This window comes from Lemur catta, chromosome X, assembly GCF_020740605.2.
Source record: "Lemur catta isolate mLemCat1 chromosome X, mLemCat1.pri, whole genome shotgun sequence".
Lineage (NCBI taxonomy): Eukaryota > Metazoa > Chordata > Mammalia > Primates > Lemuridae > Lemur > Lemur catta.
The window spans coordinates 34697379-34712097 of NC_059155.1; positions in this window are offsets into that span (position 1 = coordinate 34697379).

The window sequence follows — 14719 nt, forward strand, 5'->3', positions numbered from 1 at the left end:
ATTCCTTCAATCAGTGGGCAAGAGTTGAATCATCACATCTTCCCCTATTATTGATACAACCAGATTTAAATTTTTGACAGTCTGAAAGATAATAAATTGGTAAGTCATTGTGAGTTTAATGTACATTTTTCTAATTGCCAATGAAGTTGAGTGTCTTTTCAATATCCACTGGCAATTTGGTTTCCTCCTCTAAGAACTGCTTGTTTCAAATCTTTTGCCCACTTTTCTATTAGACTATTTGCCCTTTTAATGGAATTTAGAACTCTATAGTTTTTAAAATATTTCTAACTGATGGCAGAAATAAAATCGGATTTTACATTGATTTTTATATCTAGAATCTTTGCTAAACTTTCTCACTAATTACAATGGTTAATATCTGGTTCTTTTGTTTTAAGTAGAAAATCCTATCATTTATAAAGAATGACAGTTTTATATTTTTCTTTCTGATCATAATATTGATTTTTGTTGCATTATGAGATGGTTAAGACCTTTATTCAGTCTCAGGGGGTTTGTTTGTCTTTTAATTGATCTTAAAGGGCATACTTTGAATGTTTCACCCTGGATAGCTCTTATCCCAAATATCTACCTAGCTAACTCTCTAAGCTTCTTAAAGTTCTTGCCCAACTATTGCTTTCCTGATGAAACCTACCCTGACAACTCTATTCTAAAATACAACTTGCCACTGCTCCTCAGCACCCTGGAATTCTTTTGCCCTATTATATTTTCCCTCAAACATTCATTACCTTCCAACATACCATATGTTTTACTTATTTATTGTTTTTATCATCTACCTTTTCCTCAACCCAAGAAAATGTATCTGACTCATAGACAGCACTCAACAAATATTAATTAAATGAATGAATAAGTGAAAAGTGTTTGGCAAAGTAACTGACTGGCTTAATGAGGTAAGTACTCAATAAATGGTATTAATGATTAAGAAAGAGTTCCATGATAAATTATCATTGGGCTCCATAAAGGGAGTCATAGTGTAAAAGACAGCTATTAGCCATCCCTAAAATGTTACATACCTAAACTACTTTGTGCGCACGCGTGCGCGCGCGCGCGTGCACACACACACACACACACACACACACACACACACACTGTCATTCACTTCACCCAAGCAACAAGTTATTACTGCTATATTGTCTGTTTGCATTTGGTCCCATTCTCATGCTCATAACTCCTTGCATACAAGGTTCCAGTCAGAGTCTACTCTGAGAGGCACTGCTACAAGATGTGGAAGCCAGAAGGGATGCATTCTTTTTCTGGCACTGGAAGTGGAAGGCTAGTGGTGACTTTAGTGGTAGGAGGGTCCCTGAAACTTTCTTGGACTCCACATTCCCCTGTCACTCTCCAGCTTTGGGGCAACAGGAAAGCTCTGGTCTTGGCACAGCTCCTTGCATGCTCTTGATTCCTCAGTGGTACCCATAGTCCTTGACCTTTGCTCTTCTAGACATTAAATACACTAGTCAGCACATAATTCCAGCATTAGAGTCCTTATTTCTTGAAATGCTGATAGTGGTTTCTCTTTAATTGGCTGTTCTTGATAGATATAGGAAACAAAGCAGACAACGTTCTGCCTTCACTTAACTTCTAATAGGAGATACATAGTGAAGGGAATAGGCAACACCATAGAGCATGGAAGGTTCATCTGTCTGTCAGTCAGTTAGTTAATTAGTCAGTCACTCAATAAAAATTTGTGAGGTCCCACACTAGGGTCCCAGGCACTCTGCTAAGAAATATGAAGAAATTTGGCTCAGTGTGTGGAAGGAAAATAGATATCAAACAAATAATGAGGAATGAATAAACAATTCAAGGCAATGTGTGCTCAGAGGAGACTTTCAGGGTACCAGTGCCTCTGAGCACCTAAAGTGTGTCCAGGCACCATGGCAACTGACCAAGCATAAATGGCCCAAGATGAAGACTGCCAACCCCAGAGCCCACAGGGGTCTTGGGCCTTACTGTGAGAACAACTAAAGAGTATTAGGTGAGAATCAATTCAGAAATTGTGGAGTAAGGACAAAGAAGGATTTCAAATCAATAACCTAAACTTCCACCTTAAGAAACCAAAAAAAAAAAAAAGAAGAGAAGGAAGAAATAATACAGATTAGAGCGGAAATAAATAAAACAGAGACTAGAAAGACAACAGAGAAAAATCAACAAAATCAAAAGTTAGTGTTTTGAAATGATCAAGAAAATTGATAATTTTTAGGTGGACTGACCAAGAAAAAAGAGAGAAGACTCAAATTACTAAAATCAGGAAGAAAAAAAGGACACCTTTATCTATTAAAAGGACTATAAAATACTATAAATAACAGAATGCCAAAAATTTAGATGACCTAGAGAAAATGGATAAATTCCTAGAAAGACACAACTATCAAAACTAACTTAAGAATAAATAGACATTGAACTGTCTACTTTAAATAGGTAAATAGTATGGTATATGTATTACATATCAATAAATATGTTATAAAAATTAAAAATAAAACCTGAAACTCTTATTAAAAAAAAGAAACAGAAAATCTGAATAAACTCATAATAAGTGAAGAGATTGACTAGGAAGTAAACACTTCCTACAACCAGAAAACAAAACCTCAGGTGCAGATCCATTCACTGGTGAATTCTAACAATCACTTAAAGAAGCATGAATACCAAACATTCTCAAACCCTTCCAAAAAATAGAAGAGGAAGGAACACTTTCCATTCATTTTATGAGGGTAGTATTATCCTGATGAAAAAACCAGGCAGAAGCATTGCAAAAAAAAAAATACAGACCAACGTCCCTTAAGAATATAGAAGCAAAAATTCTCAAACCAAATCAAGTAGCATATAAAAGGATTATACACAATATGAGTTAGCTAGGACTGCCATAACTAGGTACCACAGGCTGGGTGGCTTAAACAATAGAAAGTTATTTTCTTATACTCCTAGAGGCTAAAAGTCTGAGATCAAGGTGTTGGCAAGGTTGATTTCTTCTGAGGCCTCTCTACTTGGCTTGTAGATGGTCTCAGATGAAATATGTCTTCACATAGTCTTTCCTCTGTTTTTATCTGTGTCCAAATTTCCTCTTCTTATAAAGACACCAGTCATATTGGATTAGGGCCTACTCTAATAATCTCATTGTAACTTACTTACCTCTTGAAAGACCCAAATACAGATCTTACATTTCTTACAAATTGTATGAATTACCTCTTTAAAAACCTAAATACAAATTTCCAAATATAATTACATTATGAGATAGTGGGCATTAGGACTTCAACTTATGAATTTTTGAGGGATGCAATTCAGCCCTTAACAACGACCAAGTAGAATTTATCCCAATAACTCAACGTTGGTTAAATATATGAAAATCAATGTTGTACACCATATTATTAGGACAAAAGTAAAGACTACATGATCATCTCAATAGAAAAATCATTGGGAGGATCAGGGCCAAAATGGTAGACTAGAAGCAGCTGGCACATGCTGCTATCTAGGAAAGAACTGGAAAGTGCAAGTAGGTGCTCACCTATGGATGGACCCTCCTGGAGAGAACATTGTAAATCATTAGAGAACCAACAGGAGACTCTCAGAGTGAAGGAGATGAAGATGAGGTCAAAGGATGGCTTTGCTAATGAACTATATAACAGAAAAATATAAACTATCTAAACTTGCTGTCTCCAAAATGAATGGCAGGGCCATTGACCTTAAACTAGCTGTTCTTAACATTAATTACTTGTCTTTTGGGATTAACTAATATTGCCTGCTGGAAGTATTTTCACAGCATCTGAAAAGACCAGAACAGACAGAAAGGAGTGTAAATCACCCTCCTTGGCACCCTCCAGACCAGCAGACCAGCCTGACCACATTCCAGGGGAGAGTGGTAAGCCAGGCTTCACAGAGAAAAGAAAAAGAAAAAAAAAACAGAGCTGCTTCACAGCCTCTTCTGTTATCAGCTGACAGCAATCACTGCTATTTTTTCCCCTTTCTCTTTGTCCCCATAAAAATGGCAAGCCACTTGGCCCCAGTGCTGGCACTTCCGCCTCTTCCTTTCGTGTGCTGCACCTCCTTCCCTTCTCTCTCTCTCAGAGAAAGTAAAATAAACTTTTTACTTCTTTATATCCTAGTCTTTGTGTTGATAATTCTTTCTCAATCCTGTGGATGAATTCATACCCTAACACAGGGAATTCCACTCACCAAGACAGGAAGGTACCAGGGGAGACCCCTACACATGGGGAAGTGATAAAGGACAGAATCCCAGGGCCCCACAATCCCCATGCAGACCCTGCAACTAAAGCTGTGAGGGTCCCCCTGCCCCCACCACTGCTTGCATCCCTACTGTTCAGGGAACTGCTTGGAGACTGTACAGTGAAGTTGCATCAGAGAGTAGGCTCAGCAGGGACCCACTGGGCTCGAGTTGGGTTGCCACTGGCCTTGGTTTGGGTTGCTGCAGCTGATGCCATTCTGAGCTCTTGGTCCGGAGCTCCTGGTCTGCATAGGGATGGGCTTTGCTGCAGCTGCCCCAACATCACCACTTTCCAGGCCAGGGAGGGAGCAGGGAGAGAAGACACTCTCACATACCTGTGACTGGGAGCAGCCCCATGCGCATACCCTGCCACAGAACCACAGAGCTCTAGAGGTCCCACGGCAGCAGCCTCAGGAGGACCTGTGTGGGGAGAGAGCACCAGCCACCCAGCAGCCCAGCCCCCATGGCCTGCTCGAAGACCAATGGAACAAGCCCCCTGGCTCTATGCATCTCCACAGTGCTCTGAAAGACCTGGGTGCCAAGCGGAGGTACACGCCCCTGCAGATCCGGGAGCCAACTAGCAGGCCACACCCCTGAAGTCCTGCCTGCTCATCAAAGGAACAAGAACCTGGCACCCCAGGCTTGAGGTTAGGGACTGCAAATTAGTACAGCCTCTATGGAAAGCAGTATGGATATTCCTCAAACTAATAAATGTAGACCTACCATTCAATCCAGCAATTCCACTACTGGGTATCTACCCAAAGAAAAAGAAGCCATTTTATAACAAAGACACCTGTACTAGAATGTTTATCAAAGCACAATTCACAATTGCAAAGATGTGGAATCAACCTAAGCGCCCATGAATTCATGAGTGGATAAAGAAAATGTGGTATTTTTTACCATGGAGTACTCCACAGCCATAAAAAGAATAAAGTAATGTCTTTTGCAGCAACTTGGATGGAACTGGAGACCATTATCCTAAGTGAAGTATCTCAGGAATGGAAAAACAAACACCATATGTTCTCACTAATAAGTGGGAGCTAAATGATGGATACACATGGACACAAAGCAATATAAAGGACACAAAAAATCATGAAAGGGGGAGGGCAGGAAGGGGAAGTGGGATAAAAACTTACCTGTTGGGTACAATGAACACTATTCTGGTGACAGGCACACCAATAGCCCTGACTTATGCATTATACAAGATATCCATGTAACAAGAAAACTTGCACCTTCTTAATTAATATTTTGAAATAAAAACAAAACAAACAAAAATGAAAGCCCGCAAATACCAAAAAAAAGAAAAATCATTTGACATAATCCAACACCCTTTCATGATAAAGTGACTAAACAAACTAAGATTAGAAGGAAACATCCTCAGCCTGATAAAGGGTATCTATGAAAATCCAAAACTAACATCATACTTAGTGGTGAAAGATAGATTGTGTCCCCCTTAAGGTCAGACACATGACAAGGATATCTGATCTTGCCACTCCAATTCATCATTGTGCTGGAGGTTCTAGCCAGGGCAATTATGGAGGTAAAAATAAATAAATAAATAAATAAACAAATAAATAAAAGGTATCCAGATTAAGAAGGGAGAAGTAAAACTATTTTCAGATGACATGATTTTCTTTTTTTTTTTTTTTTTTTTTTGAGACAGAGTCTCACTTTGTTGCCCAGGCTAGAGTGAGTGCCGTGGCGTCAGCCTAGCTCACAGCAACCTCACACTCCTGGGCTTAAGCGATCCTACTGCCTCAGCCTTCCGAGTAGCTGGGACTACAGGCATGTGCCACCATGCCCGGCTAATTTTTTTTGCTATATATATTTTTAGTTGGCCAGATAATTTCTTTCTATTTTTAGTAGAGATGGGGTCTCACTCAGGCTGGTCTCGAACTCCTGACCTCGAGTGATCCACCCACCTCGGCCTCCCAGAGTGCTAGGATTACAGGCGTGAGCCACCGCGCCCGGCCTGACATGATTTTCTATATAGAAAATCATAATAAATATCCCAGAATCTATTAGAACTAATTAATGCAACAAGGTTGCAGGATTCTAGATCAATATACAAAAGTCAATTGTATTCCTGTACACTAGAAATGAACAATCTGAGAAAGAAATTAAGAAAACAATTCAATTTACAGTAACATCCAATAGAATAAAATGCTTAGGCATAAATGTAACAAACACATGCAAAACTTATATTCTGAGAACTATATTAAACTGTTGAAAGATGTTTTAAAAGACCTACATAAATGAAAAGTCATCTCATGTTTATGGATTGGAAGACTTAATGTTAAGTTGGCAATATTTTCCAAATTGATCTGCAGATTCAACCCAATCTCCATCCAAGTATCAAATTTCTCTTTGCAGAAACTGATTAGCAGATCTTAAAATTCATACAGAAATAGAAGGGACCTAGAATAACCAATACAATCTTGAAAAAGCAGAGCAAAGTTGGAGGACTCACAATTCTGACTTACCATTTAATACAAAACTATGGTATAAGACAGTGTGGTATTCGCAAAAGGTTAGATATATAGATTAATGGAATAGAGTTGAGAGTCCAGAAATAAAACCATATGTCTATGGTCAACTAATTTTCTACAAGGGTGCCAAGACCATTCAATGGGGAAAGACCAACCAGTTTTTTCAACAAATGGTGCTGGGACAACTGGATATCCATTCGTATAAAAATCAAGTTGACCCCTACCTCATGCCATATATAAAATTAAGTGAAAATTGATGAAAAAACTAAAATTATAAAACTCTTAGGAGAAAACATAGCAGTAACTCTTTGTGACCTTAGATTTGGTAATGGTTTCTTAGATATGACGATAAAAACACATGCAGCAAAAGAAATAAGTAAAACTAGCTGATGTGACCTGGAGGGGGCGGGCTTTTAAAGGATTTGGTGGCCAGTAAGGCATAGAGGGTCCCCAGAGAGCAAGCTGATAAGGTTTCTGAGTGATGTATTTGAGAGGGCCAAGGGGAAGTATGTGGTAAAAGTGGTCCAGAGGAGTGGACTAGAGATGTGCCTTTAGCAACCAACAGACCAAGAGAACTGAGAGGCTGGAATCTACTGAAGTTAGGAAGACATCCATGACAAGCGAGGATTGGGGGAGATAGAGGAGTGCTACAGTTTGGATATGATTTGTTTGGCCTTGTCAATTCTCATGATGAAGTTTGCTTTCCTATATTGGAGGTGTTTGGACGGTGGGGCAGGTCCCTCATGAATCGCTTGGTGATGTTCTCACAGGAGTGAGTTCTAACTCTTAGTTGGCACAAGAACTACTTGTTTAAAAGAGCCTGGCATTCCTCCTACCTCCCTTTCATCCTCTCTCACCATGTGATCTCTGCACTTGCCAGTTCCCCTTCACCTTCCACCATGAGTGGAAGCAGCCTGAGGTCCTCACCAGAAGCAGATGCTGGCACCATGCCTCTTGTACAGCCTGCAGAATGATGAGCCAAATAAATCTCTTTTCTTTATAAATTACCCAGCCTCAGGTACTCCTTTGTAGCAACACAAACAGACTAAGACACGGAGTGGGGTTGCAGGGCCTGCTCTTCAGAAAGAAGGATCACAGACAGATAAATGCTTCCATCCTCCTTTACCACAGGACACCTCCTAGGGTCCAGAGTGCTTCACTGGCCAAGACTTTCTGGAGAGAGGGCCTTGGCTATGCCAGAGGGTGGGTACATGGGAACAAGGTGGGGCACTGGGGGTGGGGGCTCCAGGTTCAGAAAAAGAGCCCTGGACATAGGCAGCTGCCTGGAATGCAGGGTGGATAATAGTGAGTAAAAGGGCCAGGGAGGCTGATTTAACCCTCTGTCTTAGATCTCAAGACCGTGGGCAGCTCCTGACTAGCCAATGTCACATTGAAAGAATAATACCCACTAAATTATCTATTGCTGGGCTTTGGGAAGTGGGTGTCCTACCCGGAAAAGTGTTTCACAGCATTGAGGGCACATTGGAGTCACTTGCGTCTGCATAACAAAGGTTAAAGCCCCCAAAGAAAACACTAGTGATGCAATCCAAATTTCCTGTGTCGTGCCTCATCACCTGACCATGCTCGAACCATGCTCTGATGCATACTTTAAAGTGTCTTTCAAGACCAGTGAGTGCTTCGCAATAAAGCCACAGTCAGCCCCAGCTCCCAAGCAGAGCTGGGCAGAGTCTCTGTTTTGAGGCCCAAGCAGATGTAAAAGTGTGGCTTTTCCACAATGTCTATGGTATCATTTAACACTGAACAGAAAGCCCTGGCTTAGAGTTGACCACTGAGCTCCCTGTGGGGTGGAATAGTCAGAGGAGGTAGGGCTATTGAGGGGGAGGTAGGGTGCCCTGAGGCAAAGGAAGAGAAAAGTTAGTGAGGTAGTGAGAAGTCAGGGCTGAACATCTAGGAACCAGAGCTTGGGAGCCTGCCTCCATCCCCAGGGAAAGCTGCTGCTCCACCTTCCAATCCAGGCACAAAGCCTTCGCCACAGACCCCCACAAATGAGAAGACCATCTGGCCTACGAGATGCACAACGGGGGCTGATTGGACGTGATTTTCAGTTTGTTGCTGCATTTCCGTCCTAGCTTTTGGTGGGAGGAGCCATGAAGTCCCGCCCATCAGCCTGCTGCATCTTAGTGGCCTTCACCGAGAGCACTATGCTCCCATTGGCTGGAGATGGGCACCCGGAACATAAGTGCTCCCGCAGTGGCAGTCGGGAGTCCGCAGCTTGTGTGAGAACCCGTAACGGAGGCAATTCCCCTGAGCGTCTGCTGTGCTCTGCTGTGCTCAGAGTGCAGCGGGAGGCAGAAACCTAGACTGAAGCAGGCCATGTGATGTGGTGCCCAGGCTGCCCCGACTACAGGACTATGCTCCAGTTTATTTCCAGGTCTCTTGCCTTCTTCTGGAGGAGAGTGAACTCGGAGGTAGAGGGAATGCAGCCTCCGAAGCTCTTGGAAGGTACATAACTTGTACCCCCATTCTCCCTCCAGGTGCCTGCCCTTAAAGGTGTGTCCCACCGCTGGTCAAGGCCTCAGGGGCTCAAAAGGGCTCTGCATGCCAAGGGACTCGCCACCTTGTGGTGCTGGTGGTGGGGGGGCCGCTACCTTGTGGTGCTGGTGGGGTGGGGGGCGTCTTCGAGTCCACACGTGCTGGACTTACATCGAGAGTTGCCTCAAACTCTCCTGTCCAGAGTGGAGATGATGTAGGCAGAGAGGGCCTCTGGGAGTGTGTGCCTCACTCTTGCATTTCCCCTTTGGAACTCATCTTGTATAGGTGCTATGTGAAGCACAACAGATTCCTTTTTATATTTCCAGTAGCAGTGGATCTTCCTAATTTCGAGATAAATTTGAATTTGTTTCCCAGGTGGGCATATGTTTGAAGCCAAGTGCAGGAGTCATGTATCTGTCGTCCCATAGGAGGGTAGGGACCACATTTAAGTTGTTAACTTTTGTTTCATGAAAACCTGCCCCAGAGCCTAAGAGGGCACTAAGAGGACACTCAGGGGAGATGTGTGAAGACGTTTGCATTTGGTGGGTGGGAATCCATAACACGTGAAAAAGTTTGCTGGGTTAGATCGCATCCCTGCTCTGAATTACATTAATTCTAATTTGTGTCGGGGGCTTATATGTGCCAAGCCTGGGCTAAGAGCCTTAAGGGCATGCGTGTGGTTAATACAAAAATTTCAGTGAGAGACGTCCTAGTATTGTTGTGTTCATTCTACAGCTGAATCAAAGATACAAACAGGAAAGAGAGGGGCACACAGCTGGTCTGCGGCCCAGAAGAATTCACACCTGAATACTGAGGTCCAGCAGCTCCTGGCCTCTTTAAGGCACCTCCTGCCACAAGAGTGAATTCACAGTGCCTTCAGGCCGGTGGTGTGGAAGCGGCTACTCTTTTTTTTTTTTTTTTGAGACAGAGTCTCACTCTGTTGCCCAGGCTAGAGTGCAGTGGCGTCAGCCTAGCTCACAGCAACCTCAAACTCCTGGGCTCAAGCAATCCTCCTGCCTCAGCCTCCCCAGTAGCTGGGACTACAGGCATGTGCCACCATGCCTGGCTAATTTTTTCTATATATTTTTAGTTGTCCAGCTAATTTCTTTCTATTTTTAGTAGAGACAGGGTCTCGCTCTTGCTCAGGCTGCTCTGGTACTCCTGATCTTGAGCAATCCTCCCGCCTCAGCCTCCCAGTGTGCTACGATTACAGGCGTGAGCCACCGCACCCGGCCTAAGCAACTACTCTTTGGTCAGCAGTATTCTCTCAGCAGAGACCTTGCCTTCCTAGTGCTGGAATCTCCCTATAGTTTCTCTGCCAGCAGAGTTTGAACCCGTGCAGAGGTGACTGGGTCATAGCATAAGTTTGCCAGAGAAGGCTGTTACTTAGCTGTAAGCTGCAATCTTTCACTGCAGTATACATTATTAGCTCAACTTTTACCAATAGGACCATACAGAAGATATATATTAATATATATTTTTTTCTTTCTGAGTAAGATTTTTATGTGCCTATGTGGTAGTTGTCACCTTTGTCCCTTTCACTTTCTTGTAATTTATGATTTCAGCTAACAAATTTGATCCTTTTTTCCCCCAAATTTTCAGGATTTTCTTGGCTTCTGATTCCATAATCTATTATAATCACAATTTCTGCCAGCCATCCTGCCAATTTACCGCAGTCTTTGCAGAGATGGTGAAGAGCACTGAGTCTGGAGCCAGACTGCCCTGCTTTCAATCGTGGCTCTTCCCCTTATCATCTGGATAATGATGAGCGCATCTGTTAACCTCTCTGAACTTGGTTTCACCTGTAAAACCAGGCCATTAACAGACTCAGTGCTTTTCACTCTTGTGTTTAGCTGCCTTGGGCATGGAGCTGCTGTGCTATACAGAGAAATGGTGGAGTCAGTCTTTCAACCTGCACTCTGCCTCCAGAATCCTATACACTTAACCACTACACTCCACCATCATTGTCATCTGTAGCACAAGTCTAGCCCATTTTATTTCTATATTTCAATAATTTTCTATCACAGCTTCCTCTGGTAGGGCTTACTTGGAGTGTGTGTTTGCTTTTGAGATTAATTAATGAAACCTTTTGTTTACCCATCTTTTAGGTGACACCAGATTAAAAACTGTACAGGGAGTTGTGACAAGGTTCTTTAGTGATTATGGCTTGATTGATGAGTCTATCTACTTTAGTAGTGATGTTGTGACTGGCAATGTGCCTCTGAAGGTTGGACAAAAAGTTACTGCAGTTGTGGAAGAAGATAATACATCTCATGGATTGAATGCAATCAAAGTAAGAGTTATATGAGTTTGGGGGGCATCTTTATTCCTGGGAGAGGGGCTTTCAACCTTGCTTGTTGTTATGCAGCCTCTCTGAAGTGACCTGATATAGCATATGTAGAATGGAATTTGTTAACTTACTGGATTGTGTGGGACGTTTGTTCTTATCTTTGTAATGGTTTCTGTTTATAAAAGTGTAAGTTGAATATCTATTCTTCTGCATTTAAAGATGTGATTAACAATGATAGTCATTAGCATCTAAAGTATCCTGCAACTTCTTTTGTTTCACCCAAGTAACAGATTTCTGCATTTGTTGACATGTAATTACTAGGTGAACAGAGATGCATTTTAATCATTAAAAAAAACAGCTTTATTGAGGTATAATTTATCTACCATAAGATTCTCTAATTTTAAGACATATTTTAAAATGACATTTTAGTAAATTTACAGAGTTCTGAAACTTTGTCAGTCCAGATACTTACCATTTTGATGAATATAATCAAATTATACTTCATCTCTATTGTGCTAATAGACACTGTCAGTGGTAGGCTGCGAGATTGCCTGTTTGCCAGTATTGACAAGGATGGAAATATTGTTATCTTTGAAATATTTGGCAATATGGAAAGTGAAAAGCAGTCTCATAATTTATTTGCATTTTTTTTTTTTTTTTGAGACAGAGTCTCATTTTGTTGCCCGGGCTAGAGTGAGTGCCGTGGCGTTAGCCTAGCTCACAGCAACCTCAAACTCCTGGGCTTAAGCAATCCTACTGCCTCAGCCTCCCGAGTAGCTGGGACTACAGGCATGCACCACCATGCCCGGCTAATTTTTTCTATATATATTTTAGTTGGCCAGATAATTTCTTTTTATTTTTAGGAGAGACGGGGTCTCGCTCTTGCTCAGGCTGGTCTCGAACTCCTGACCTCGAGTGATCCTCCCGCCTTGGCCTCCCAGAGTGCTAGGATTACAGGTGTGAGCCACCGCGCCTGGCCTTATTTGCATTTCTTTTTAAATTTTTTTTTTGAAAATATTAAGGGGGTTCTTTTTGTTACATGTATAACTTGAAGAGTGATTAAGTTGGGGCTTTTAGTGTGCCCATCACCAGAATAGTGTTTATTGTACCTGATAGGTAAGTTTTTACCCCTCATCCTCTCCCACTCTCCACCCTTCTTATATTTCAATTTCCTTTACATGTTTTTGTGCCCATATGTGCCCATTGTTTACCTCCCAATTATTAGAGAGTACATGGGGTGTTTGCTTTTCCATTCCCGACATACTTCACTTAGGATAATGGTCTTATATTTGTTAATTTTGCATAGTCCCATATTTCTTGCAGTGATTGTTCATTTTTCTTTGTTATTTTTTATACATTTTTTACTAACTGGCTAGCTTCTAAACCCTTGTCTTCAACCTCTGAAATTCTTTCTTCGGCTTGTTGTTAAAGCTTTCTTCTGTATTTTGAAATTCCCTAAATTACTCTTTCACTTCTTTAAGTTCTGTTATCTTTATTCTAATGTTCCCCACTCCCTCCCTGCCTGGCAGGGGGAAGGGATAGCCAGCAGTCACAGATTTGACCCCTGGAAAAAAGTAGCATTCCTGGATTGGGAAGTTATTAATACAATGGCACCAGCCGCAGCACCCAAGGCCGGCAAGCCAGCCCACTGTTCTTTCTGCATAGCCTCCAGTCAGGTTTCTGTATCAGTCCCCAGGCCTGCTGCAGTGGAGGGGCCCTCCCACCACTCTGGTTGCAGTATGCTCAGAGGAAGCATGGAGTCTGGGATTTTCTCCTGTCCTTTTCCCGCATGTGGGTGCCTTCCCTAATTAACTCCTGTCCTTCTGAGCACCTTGTCCCACTTCTTTCTTCTTCACTGCACTCCCTCCTGCTCTCCGTGGATTCCCAGTGCTCTCACTCAGATGATCGATCCAAAGGTGGATATCTATTCATGACTTTCTATCCTCTCCTTGAGAGCAGTGTTGCTTCTAGTCTGCCATATTTTATTTACATTTCTTTTATTTATTTATTTATTTTTTTGAGTCAGAGTCTCGCTCTGTTGCTTGGGCTAGAGTGAGTGCCGTGGCATTAGCCTAGCTCACAGCAACCTCATACTCCTGGGCTTAAGTGATCCTCCTGCCTCAGCCTCCCGAGTAGCTGGGACTACAGGCATGCACCACCATGCCCGGCTAATTTTTTCTGTATGTATTTTTAGTTGTCCATATAATTTCTTTCTATTTTTAGTAGAGACAGAATCTCGCTCTTGCTCAGGCTGGTCTAGAACTCCTGAGCTCAAAAGATCCTCCCACCTCGGCCTCCCAGAGTGCTAGGATTACAGGTGTGAGCCACCACGCCTGGCCCCTTTTAACACTATTGTATTAATTTATACAAACACATGCATGTGCACATTTTTTTTTGCTCTATAGATTATCGTTGTAACTTTAAAATCAACAATGACAGGTTTTTGACATGTATGATAATATAGTACAATTACAGGGTCTTAAAAGGGATTTTAGCATCTAGAAAATACACTATGCCTATTCAACATTTGCTGGCCCTTTTAAGCAGAATCTCATCAATTTTTGACTCCCACCAATTTTAAGGCACACCAATAATTTAATAATGGAAATTTAAAGTATACATAGATTATGGCCATCTCTTTGATTTCAGAAATGTTAAAATTTGAAACAAAACAACATCTTGGAGGTACAATGCACACCACTCAGATGATGGGTACACCAGAAGCCCAGAATTCACCACTACACAGTATATACATGTAATGGAATTCAACTTGTACCCCCTAAATGTATTAAAATTTAAAAAAAGAAAAAGAAAAACCAGAAAGACTGGTTATAGCCCCTACCTTGTTTCCATCTTTATTGGAATGTATGATACCAACAGAGGCTTTGAAATATCTTAGTTTTGGTAAAAAAAAAATGGCCTCTGTATTACATTTCTAGATTTTTTAAAATTAGGGGTGATGGATTTTCCAAAAGTTCTTCAGCAACCTCAAGATCATCTAGTTTTTTTCCTTTTAGGCATTTTAAAATTTATTTTTATAGATTATGGGGTACATGTGCAGCTTTGTTATATCAATATATTTGCATAGTGGTGAAGTCTGGGCTTTTTGGGTAACCCTCACTTGATTAGTGTACATAGTACACATTAGTTAATTTCTTGTCCCACATCTGCCTCCCACCCTGTCAAGTCTCCAATGTCTATTATTCCTCTCTCTATGTC